We start from the raw sequence: 12,073 nt of genomic DNA, 5'->3' as shown, positions 1-12,073 counted from the left end.
ATACATCATGTCACGCACACACTTCAGGTGCAAAATGAGCGTGACAGGTAAAAATGACATATCGAGATTCAACGTTCATCCTAACACTTCCGCATCTATGTTGCGTTTAATAGTTTTACTTTCGTAACAGCAGGTGTAATTAATAGTCCACTCAATTTTGGAAATCAGTCGATAAGTTTGAAAAATATAACATAATAAAATCAGTCAACCCTGACAATTAGATCTGTCGACATTTGTCATTTGTTTTGCTTTTTCTTGTTGAACAGATGAACTCTTCACTTCAGCCATTCTGGTCAAGATATGATGAGCAGACCAGTTCTTTTGGACATCCCTGAAAATGAGCAGCCCAACCAAGCAACCCAAAACACTGCCCCAAAAAACGTGTGTACCCCAGTGCAAGAAGACTGTCAAACCCAAGCCCTCGATCAAATTCCCCAAGCTGTCACTCATCAACCAGAATCTTCACCCGAAGGACCTCTTCCTGCCTCCCAAGGACATCTTCACTCGTACCAGCAGCCTTGTGCTGGACCAAAACAACCAGAACCAGAACCAGAAAGACACGAACAATACAAACAACAGTATGTCTGTGGTCAGACCGTCCACCAGCTTTCCAATGATTCATTCAGATCCTGTATTTCCTCTGCAAATGTCCATGCGAGGGGAGCAGCTACATCCGTCCATTTCACCAGCAATGCTTATGTTGTGGACCCACCGCCATCAGCAGCAGATTCCCCGAATGAAGCCGTCCTTCCCTCTCCCAGTTCCTCTCCTGGGTCAGAACTCTCCATCCAAACTACATCTGCCTCTCCTCAACTCCAATGCCCCACCCCACCTCCCCGCTATAGAACCCAGCAGAGAGAAACACACACTTCCTTTGACGCCAACCTCTCAAAGAAGTTCAGAGACAGGGTTGAATATTCTGCAAGAGAAGGTTCACAGTCCTCCAGCAGAAAGAGACCCATATTCTTCGCCGTCTGTGGATCATCAGAAACCACCAACAGATTCAGATCAGGACCTCTCGCCCACAAAGTCTCACAGTCTGAGATCGAAGCATCGTCAAAAACCTTCGTCACAAACGAATCAACTGAAATCTTTAAAAGAGAAACTGCAGACTCCTGTGGTGGAAAGAGCCCAGGACCTTTTGTCAAAAAGCAGTCAGAAACAGCAGCCAGTGGAGAACCAACACACTCAGTTCAGGAGAGGCCAGCCTCATCAGAGACACGTGCAACCTGCTGTCAAGATGAAAGAAGTCAATTCAGCCTGTCAGCAGGTGCCTTCTTCCCTGAAGGACTCAAAGAAAGAACGAGTTCCCAGATTTGTTCCACATTCACACCCCCTGACCAAACGATTAGATGTGAATCAAACCAGACCAGACTCTCTCCCAGCAGAGGACAACGGGAAAGCTCGGTCTCGACGTCTGAATGTTGCTCTCCCGAAAGACGAAGTAAAAGATGCGAAGACACTTCATCGCAGTTCACATTTGCCACAAAGTCCTCGGGTGCAACAGTACGAGAAACAACAGACTCCTCGCTCGAAACTCAGCGTGCCACGTCAGCAACCACAGAAAAGGGAAAAAAGATTTGTAATCGCAACTCCAGGACTCGAAGGCAGTCGTGCAAAAGTAGAGATGACGCATCTGAGTTCGAGCAAGAAACCCGCTCTCCCAGCCATCACAAGGAGCAAAGGCATCCGCTGTCTGCCTGGCAGTCTGATTCACACACCTCCACAGATCCCCCAACGACCTCCAGTGCCACAACTCCCACCACTCTCCAGCCGCCATCGCCCATCCCGGAATCGACCCTCCTCCACTCTTCCGGCCACACCAGGAAAGGGACCAGCAACAGAACCGTGGGAAGCAGTAGACGATCCAGAAGTAGAGGAACCAAAGCTGGAAATGAAAGAGTGTCCAGACGTCTGACCACTGTGTCCACTCCATTTCCTACATCTGCACCAATCCCTCATGACTCCAACTTCATGCAGATGGCCAGTTCTGCCGTTGACCAACACACTCCTCATGGTCAAGCTGCTGTGCACATTAAGGAAGAAACTGTTGACGATGATTATCCTCACGTTGGTGATGCAGGTAAGCTTCTTTTTTTTTTTCGTTTTTCTTTTTTTTCTTTTTTTTTAAAGACACAATCATGTTTTTCAAAAAGAAACAGTTTGGTTAGAAAAAAAGCGTTGAATGTAAGAAAAAATATCCTGCTTGGAAAGATTTCAGACTGTTTCAATACCAATGATACTTGAATTTGTAAGTAATGTAAAACGTTTGCTTCATGTTGATATGCTAAAAAGTGCCTAAATTCTATTTACTTCTGATCATTATGGTATTTGAAAATTGTGTACACTGTTGATATTTTGTAGTGCCTGTTATGTTTATAACTTCATGTTCAACTTGTCCGTTAGCTTTTTTTCATTATTAAGTGTATTTTATCCATGACTGAAGAATTGTGTGATTTTATTTCTTATGGGTGTTTTTTTTTTGGGGGGGGGGGGGGGGGGGGGGGGGTTGTTGTTGTTTTTGTTTTTGTTTGTTTTGTTTTTTTCATTCAAAGCTGGAGTAGACTACGAAACTGTGATATATCTTGCTGTTTTAAGTACACTGGAAATTTGTTGTTGTTGGTGTTGTTGCTTATTTCGTTAATCATTTCATCAATTCATTTATCTATTTACGTTCTTTTATTTTTATTTTCTACACTTTTGAGGAATCTTCAGCCAGTAACATGTGCAGATGATATTAACTGGTCAACATACCAAACAACAAACCTTAGTTCGCCAACAACAAAATATATGTTCATCTCTAGTCTGAAGAACACCATATTGTTTGCCATTACTCAAGTATGATAAGTAATTCAGTCAACTTCAGCATAAGTTTTTTGGCAAACTGTATCAGTCTGTTGCACTTACTCAGTTACTGTCTGTCGATGATAACACGTGAGGATGTGTATTGTGTTATTCCGTGCAGGGAAATCAGTCCACTGTGCAGTATTCAACACACCACGCCCCGACCAGGGACCACAAAGTGCACTATGGCAGAAACAAGATCACTCTGCAGAAGGTGTTCTTCAGACTCCAGGAATCGGCAGGCAGTGGAGTATTTTGTATGAGACTCCATTGGCAAAACCCTTTTGCAGATCCAGTTCATTTGAGACTTGCTCAAACAAATACACAAAAGAAGAAATTGACACAGACACGAAAAATAAAATTGACGAAGATTGTAAGGAGGACATTGACAAAGACACAAAGGATAACATTTACGAAGACACAAAAAAACGCATCAACAAAGAAAAAATCCAGGACACCAACAACTTTGATCAGAGCAGGTCTGAACACTCGAGCGAAAACCATCTGTATGGAGTTGGACTGAAAGCAGTCAAAAATGAATTTACTATTGGAGAAGATATGAAAGTCGAAGAGAGTTTTGAATTGCCCGAAAAGTTTGCATCCGATTCTGTCAACAGTGACTGCCCTTCACGAGCAGTGCGAACAGCAAGGAGAGACGACTGGATAACGTCTACATGTCTACAGAGCGGGGGAAGAAGAAAACAGAAAACTCCAAGGCAGTTTCGAAAGCAGTCTGTCTTGCAGTCAGAATGTCTCAGCAAGAATGAAAGCGTTCAGACAGATGGAGATGGCAATGAAATCATAGCTCAAGGTGTTGCAGTGACAGATTATCTCTGCCATGGGAAAAAGATTTGTCATACGCATTATCATCCAAGCTCATCTTTGCTAAATCCACACGACAGTTTACAGGTTCCCATAGATCAAAAAACGTCCACACTGTCCAAGGCAGACGAACAGCACAAAGACAGCAAATGTCTAACACACGCTGAGATCGGCGAAGCTGCAACTTTTCCTGGACAGATTTCAAAGGATGAGAATCACCTGAACAGTTCGGGTTTCCAGATGGTAGGATATTGTGTTCACACATCAAATACCTACAGCAATTTTTCTGGTGACGGAAATGTTCACAGCAATCCAGATACACTAGACTTTTCACCAACAAGTAATTGTTCGAGAACTTCTGAACAAAGACCACTTGATTACAGAAGTCAGACAACGATGCTTAACACAGAAGCTCTCCCTCCCAAAAGGAACAAGCCTCCAGACAGGGTGAAGGCAACTAAGAACGGCCGGCACAGCTCAACCCAAACTGTCACCAAAGGCAGCACAGTCATGCCAGTGCAGGCCACACCACTGCCATTGATCAGACTGCCCTATATCCCAGTGCCTGTACACTACCCAGCAGTCCCACCAGTGCTCCCTGCTCTGTCCAAGTACCAGGTCCACCCTTCAAAGTCAGTTCCGTCAGGGACTTCGGTGCCATCACCCACCAGTCATAAGTCTGCCCAGTACCCTTCCTACGTACCTATTGTACCCAAGATGCCCGCCATGATATCAGGTGTGCCGACAACTCTCCCGGTGCTGGGGACATCGCAAATGATGGGTAATCTGACCAAAGCAGAAGCTCCTTCAGCTGGATACCAGACTGTGCAATGTACTTACAGCACAACCACAAACATGATTCCAGTGCTGAATGTGCAGCAAAACCAGTCAGGAGAAGCGAATGGTACAGTGATGCAAAGAATAATGCCTCAGCTTGGAATAATCAGAAACCAGATGCTGTCACCATGTCTTGGAAATATTCCAGTTCTTATCTTCTTGCCAAACACTAGTCAGAATTTGCCAGCTAGTCAAATACACACAGATACAATTAAACCTACCGGACTGAAGTCCACAACTGCAAAAGCAAACGTGGAAGAAAAGTGTCCAGAAATGACGAAAGTTACAGACGATGACAAGGTGACAGTACCAGACAGCATTGATGCCCATATAGAAGTGGGGAATCCAGGTGATCAGGAAGATGCAAATGATCCACACCAAGCCAGTAGATCAACAGACGTACAATTTTCAAATGAGATCAGTGGAACGATCACCAAAGCCAGCAGATGCACAGAAGCAGAATCAATAAAAGAAGAAAGCAGAGCCATGACCACAGAAGGCATAGAAAACACATCAGCACCTGTTCTAACCTCAAGCAAGGATGCTGCCTGTAAATCAGCAGAAATATCAACACCATCATTTCAAAATGAGAGAGAAGGTGTCAATGTGCTGAAGTCAGACTCTAAAAAAACCGCCAGAAACACAGATGCAACAGGAGACACAGTGACACCACCATACTTTCCGTTTCATTATGATGCATGCAAGAGAGCGGAAGAAATTGTATTTTCAACATCATCCAGCCCCACCACCTCAACGTGATGTCAGCGGGACATGCAGAGAAACCAGTAGTGTCACAAGTACAGAACCTCCTGGCCAGGATAAGAATTCTCAAGCATCTGCAAAGACATCTGAAGAGACTTCTACATCAGTTAGGTTCTCCAAGTCCGGTCGCAAACGAATTGCTTCTACACGATACGATTTTCACACTGATATTGAGCTGTCAGAATGCAGTGACAAAGGAGACATCACTCCTATCACTTCGGATGACGAATGGACTCCCGAAAAAGACAACGAAGGACAATCCACTCACTCTAGTGAGGACGAAGAATCGCAAAGGAAGTTACGCAAAAGGGACAGCTTTGCTGATCTGTTCCATCCAAGCAATAAGAGAAAAGCCAGAAGACTGGTAAAGACAGGACAAAATATTACCAGAAACCAACAGAAGAGAGAAATACCACCATGTTCGGCTTCTCCAACTGTCCGACAACCTCAAGAACAAACACTGGTAAACATGGCAAAACCTCACACACTAGATAGGGAAAAGACATGCCACGACCAACAAACGCCAGTGGGCAATAGCTTGGAAAAGAAAGACAAGGACCGCGAAAACGCCCCGCCAGAAGAAAAAAGCAAGCAGCGTAAACCAAACGGTGTTTCCAAGCCCAGCTTGCCTGCAGTGCTTCAAGCACCTGCCCCAAAGAAACGGCGTAAAACCCCGTACACCAAAGAGGAGCTGACCTGCCGATTGTGCAGCAAGACCTTCATTAATATTTACCGTCTGAAACGTCATGAGTTCTCGCATGGCGACGAACGGCCCTACGTGTGCGATGACTGCGGCAAGGCCTTCAAGCAGTCAGGTCACCGCAACGAGCACCGCCTGACCCACGGCGACAACAAACGCAGCTTTCTGTGTAATGAGTGTGGCGTGGTCATCACCAGCAGGTCCTCCTTCAGGTGAGGCTTTCTTCTTCTTCTTCTTCTTCTTCTTCTACTTCTTTCTTGGCTTAGACTGGGTTCTGACGAACATGTGTAGTCCTGTCTTATTGACGGTTATCGCCACTATTGCGATCATCATCATCATCACAGTATCATCATCTGTTTGATAGTTACTTTTATTTTACCTTTATCTTGACATTTTATGCAATGTGACTCTAAACACTTGTCATCATCGTCGTTGTTGGGTCTTTATATATTGTTGTAAAATCCAACCAGGAGCATGCTGTTCACAATTTACGATAGGTATAAAGGGTAGGGATTAAAACAAGCAAGTAAAAAAAAAAGTAAGTTAACAAAAGACACGGAAAAGCAAACACAGTTTAAATCATAAAATTCAATGTGTTATTCGCAAGCATTCAACAAAACTGCCCATTGTGATTATTTCCTAACTTTGGGATTGATTGTTCGGATTTTTAAAGACTGTGTCAGTGTGTGTGTGTGTGGATATCACTTCCCTAGGGGCCAACTGCAAGTCTTGCCTTTAATCAAGACTTTGAAATTCGGACTATCATCATTTGTGTTAACTTGTAAAGATGTTACGACCTTATGTGGCAGGCCTTTCTTTTCAGTCGCGAGGGCAAGACCCTGCGCAGAGAAATCTCGAGAGAGAGAGAGTGGGGGAACCCAGCCAGTTAGTTGAGTTTCAGCAGCTGACGGGCTGTTTCAGGTACCACCTGCTGTCTCACAAACAGCTGCTGTCTGGCAGTGTGAACACTGCCCGCTGTGAGATCACCACACGAGGGGAGGACACTGGGGCCTTGACGTCTGCAGCCGGCTCTGAGGAACAGCATGGCCAGTCCAGGCAGTTGGACCAGTCTTCTGACATGCTCAGTACGGGGTGGATAGTGCACCAGGGTGACACAGTGCTCTGTCTGGCTCGCAGGGTGGCTGTCTGTCTGTCTGTCTGTCTGCCTGTCTGTCTGTCAGAATCACCATTTTCAGCAGCAATAATTAATATGTCTTAATTAAGATTTCAGCACGTGACATTCATAGAACCTGATCGTGTTCGACAGCTTTCTGTCTATCTGTCAGCCTCAGTGTCTATGTGTCAGTCGGCCTGTCAATCTGCCTGTCTCTCAGAATCACCATTTCCAGCAGTCTGGCAAGTTCTCTGAAGTTCTCAGCACTAGGCATTTTATGGAGTCTGATCGTGGTAGACAGCTGACACTTGGTGGTGATTGGGATGGTACTGATGAAGACAAAATATACCATCAAAATGATGATAAGAATGGCACTGATTGTGATGGGGATGGTGATGGTGATGATGATCGTGCATGACAACAATGCGAATGTTGACAGATACCCTGAGAAGCAGGGAGATGGACAGCCCAGTGGCAGCAGCTTATGACTGTCCTCACTGCATCCTGCGTTTCGCCACAGCACAGAGTCTGAACTGTCATCTGGAGTCACACCAGGAGGTGGGTAGCACCCAGCCAATCCCCAACTTATTTTACTTACTGATTCCTCTCCATGCCTTGTAGTTGTAGCACATATAGCCGCCACCAGAGATGTCCACTGCTGCCTGTCTCAGCTAGCTTCCTCCCAGGTATAGTATGTAGGTGTACATTCACACCGCTGCCACAATGAGAATGTATGAACATCTGGAAATCTTGTGCTCAATCTATTTTCTGTATGGTTGTGTTAGTCTCAGGAGAGCGCGCCTGCATGTTATGTGCATAACCAACTATCATATTCTCCATCATCCTTGTAATCCCAGTGTGTACCCTGGTTTGTGTCAAAGTGGCTCCACTGAGACAGTATACTTGTTCATTTGGTTGGTTAGTTTTCTGATGTAAAACATATATAATTATATCTGCCACCGTCTTGTGTCATTACCAATACTTTCATAATCATCATTGTTGTCGCCATCATGACCATAATCATCATCAACAGGTAGAGCTGCGTTGTCACGTACAGCCTTTCACGTGCGGGGAGTGCGGGAGGTGCTTCACGTATCGCCATAACCTGGAGAAGCACCGGGAGTGCCACGTGAAGCCCGAAAAGCGGGCGGACAGCTACCAGCGACAGGTGCAGGCCGCCATTGCCGCCGGCAAACCCCACTTCGTGTGTGACACCTGCGGCAAGGTGAGTTCTCTGTTGTAATGCACCAGGACTCAGATCCACTGTCCCGTACTGTTGTCCCACAACACAACAATGATCAGTTCATCGCTTTCATTCATTCATTAATGAACTTGCTGCTCAGTAGTGTCATAGAACAACCTGTCTGTCTGTCTGTCTTTAAAGCAACTCATAGAAATGGCATCGCTATCCAATAGACATGGTTGTCTGACAGGAATCCAATTTATTCTTTTTAAAGCGTCAGAGGCGTGCAACAAGTAACTTGTCTAGCAGCACGTATTATTTGGCCGTCATGTGTATATTTTGTTTTAGATGTCAGACATTTTTGTACTACACATACAGCTGGCTTCACCACGCACGTGGAACAAACGTTAGCCTTTGACGAGATTACAAGTGAAACTCTTCATGTGATTCCATGCTGTGTTTCCACTTCAGCTCTGGGATCAAACTGGAAAGTGTGTCTGAGCCAGTTTCTGCCAGCCATTACCTCGCATGTCTGACTGTGTTCAGTTCAGTTCAAGGAGGCGTGACCGCGTTCGGGCTGACCCCTATACGCGACACCACATCTGCTAAGCAGATGCATGATCAGCAGCGTAACCCACCGCGCTTAGTCAGGCCTTGGGGAAAGAAGAAAAAAATTACATAAATGCAAAGGAACGATATCATCCTGGCTTCGAGTAGTAGCCTGACACATATTTGAACTGTCGTGCGGTTAGTGCCTGGTTATGACAGATAGTCGCCTTTTAACAGTTGAATCCAACAGCAAATGAATTCAAATAATCACTGAACTTTTTGTCAATGTGCTTGAATGTTGTGTGTAGCTTTTTCAAAGTGTCACTCAGTTTAAAGACACAATGTTTATCAGTTATGGTAATCTTCTAAAGTTGCGAGCAAACAAGTGGATTATTTGTTTCACTGGATGAAAATATGACGCCAGAATAACAGTCTTGGTCATATACTTGGAAATACTCAGAACTTGTCTATGTCCATGCAAATACCCAGTCATCACTTTAGACCCCACCTACTCCACAATCTTCACCCCCACCCCCCACACCCCTCAGAATAAAAATAATGATTTTTTTTTTATTCGCCTTCAAACTGGTAGCTTTCAAATTTATTTTAGGTCAGGTCAGAGGTTTCGGGACCAGTACCAGTGACACCTCATGCGTGATGGACTAAGAACACGACACAGATGCAGACGGTAACGGCCATGCTCTTTAATCTCCTTCATGTGCCTTGTGTTCAAGAGCCCCAAGAAAGATAAATCAACATTATAATTATCTATGACAGTTGACCTTTCCTCTGTCTGCAAGGTGTACCTTCGCAAAGAAACCCTGACGAAGCACATCAAGACTCACCTGGGTCTGAAGCCCTTCCAGTGCATGGAGTGCCTCAAGAGCTTCACCCAGAAGATCCACCTCACTGTCCACTCCCGCCTGCACACCGGTTCTCGCCCCTTTCAGTGCCGCACGTGCCGATGCTGCTTTCTTGACAGCACTGCGCTTGCTCGGCACGTGATGCGTGACGTGTGCAAATCAGACGGATTCTCCTTCAACGTGGGCAAAAGGGGCAGGAAGCCTTTCCACGTGGCAGCCGTTGAAAAAGTCAAGGCCATTGTCAAGTCTAACAGAGGTAAGGCTACGAAATCACTTTTTTTAAGTTCATGCATAGAAATGTTGCTTGTATGGGTTGAAGACTTACCTGGTTGCCACCTCTAACGAAACGCGCTTTAAACTGGACACAAACCTTCACATTTAAATCGTTAACAGATATGCTGAACATCAACAGGAAAGTTACCGAGTGCAAACTTGCGTCGCTTCACGTATTGAAATTTAAGGTATATTTTTTTCTGTTTTCTGTGTTCATCCCATCTCATCGTTTTGCTACCCACAAATCACACCAACACCCCTGTACTTATTCACAACCCCGTCCTTTTGATATACATCCACAGCACCACAGCAGGTTATTAACAACACTGATGATGATGATGATGTGATGACACTGATGTTCCTTCCATTTACATATCATCCACCCGAGAGCGGTCAGCAGTATGACGTTCAGGATGTGTGGATGATGACAATAATGATAACGCTGATAATAACGATACTGATAGAAAAGAAGAGGAAATGCACACTGTAATTACAAGTGTGGGCTGTGCAGTGGAACTGAGAATGATGATGAAGGTGATGGACGATGATGCTGTTAATGCCGGCGACGATGATGATCGTGATGATGATGATCAATATGGCACAGCAACGTCGACAGAGGAAGAACCCTGTTGTGGCCCATGCGGTTAGACAGAAAATGATTATGATGACGACTGTAATGATGTAATGACGATGATAGTGACGATGAATTAACGATGATGGTGGTGATGATGATGATGACGATTAATTAACAACGGTGATGATGATGAGTTCACGTAATGATGGTGATGATGACGGTGATGATGATGATGATGATGATGATGATGATGATGAAAATGAATTAACGACGATGATGGTAATGATGATGATGACGGTGAATTAACGACGATGGTGGTGGTGATGATGATGATGACGATGATGGTGATGCCGGTACCACAGAACAACGCCAGAGGAAAGGGCCGGCCACCCTGAAGTGTGGGCTGTGCAGCTGGACAGGCAAGTACGAGGGCTTCCTGAGGAGACACATCCAGAGGCGGCACCCCACCCAGGTCCAGAAAGGTACCCCTACCCGCCACCCATCTTTGACACAGTCATGTATATGTATAGCAGCAGCCATTCACTGTTGCACACCCCCACACGCACCCATCCATCCACCCACCCACTCCCTCAATTCAGGATATATTTCACGTGCTGTGCGTGTGTGTGTGCGCGCTCGCGCGCGGTTTGGCCTATTCTTTGTTCAGACGCCATCAACCTTCAAAAGTATTTTCTGTCAGACCTTGTTTTGGATTTGTGTGTGCATGCGTTCGTGTGTGTGTGTGTGTGTGTGTGTTCATATCAATACAAAAAAAAACAAATTTTCCTGGTCTTCTTGATGAGAGAAACCTACACAACTTAATTAGAGCCATATTTGCTATAGCGCTCTTTAAAATGAAATTATGTTGTTGGTTGGTTTTTTTGTCTTTTTTTTTTTTTAAGGAATCTGACGAACTGAAGTAATGATTGAACAAAATAAACAAACCAGTCAAACAACAAGTCAGTCAAAGACATTGGTTTTCAAGAATGTACAATCTGATTATTACATTTCGTTTTAGCAAAAATTGTTAATTCATTCATATGTATCTCTCTCTCTCTCTCTCTCTCTCTCTCTCTCTCTCTCTTACAGCTCTCCAAGACTCCATTCCACCGTCATCAGCGGTCAACAGAAACAATGCTACAACATCCAGCACCGTGTTGGAGACACCGTCGCAAGAAGAGGAAAACACGGCGTCCACTGACCATAGTCTTCCTACCCAGTCACTCGGGGAAAACTGCACTGCAGAGACGGGGGGCACAGAGTCTGGCCCTCGGAATCTCTCTCAGTCCACGGGGCGTTTGAATTCTGCAACAAAGAAGGCGGGCACAGAATCCTGCCAGTCTGGTGACGAACCTCCGACTTCAGATTCTGGGCTTTCGGATTTTGTCCAGAAGACGACGACGCAGAAACAAGGGTGCACTAAGGGTTAATGTCTAGACAGCAATGGCATATACATTGATCAAGACTGGTTTTGTTGTTTCCCTTCTTTTGGAAACGAGAGAAAAGGTAACTGGAGGGAAGTATGAAGTCTTTTTTTTTCTCCCTTCCTTTG

The 12,073-nt window shown here is 45.0% G+C and overlaps 1 long non-coding RNA gene across 1 annotated transcript; it reads left to right on the top strand.

The window, feature by feature from the left end:
* The first annotated feature begins 9,812 nt into the window (after positions 1 to 9,812).
* LOC143289281 (uncharacterized) lies at positions 9,813 to 11,729 on the top strand. The gene is made up of 3 exons (XR_013056233.1): positions 9,813 to 9,930; positions 10,884 to 11,003; positions 11,611 to 11,729. It is a non-coding gene; the product is annotated as an uncharacterized LOC143289281 (long non-coding RNA).
* Positions 11,730 to 12,073: the final 344 nt, after the last annotated feature.

This window comes from Babylonia areolata, chromosome 13, assembly GCF_041734735.1.
Source record: "Babylonia areolata isolate BAREFJ2019XMU chromosome 13, ASM4173473v1, whole genome shotgun sequence".
NCBI classification, from domain to species: Eukaryota; Metazoa; Mollusca; class Gastropoda; order Neogastropoda; family Buccinidae; genus Babylonia; species Babylonia areolata.
Note: the sequence above shows the minus strand (reverse complement) of the source record. Positions and strands in the feature narration are given on the sequence as shown.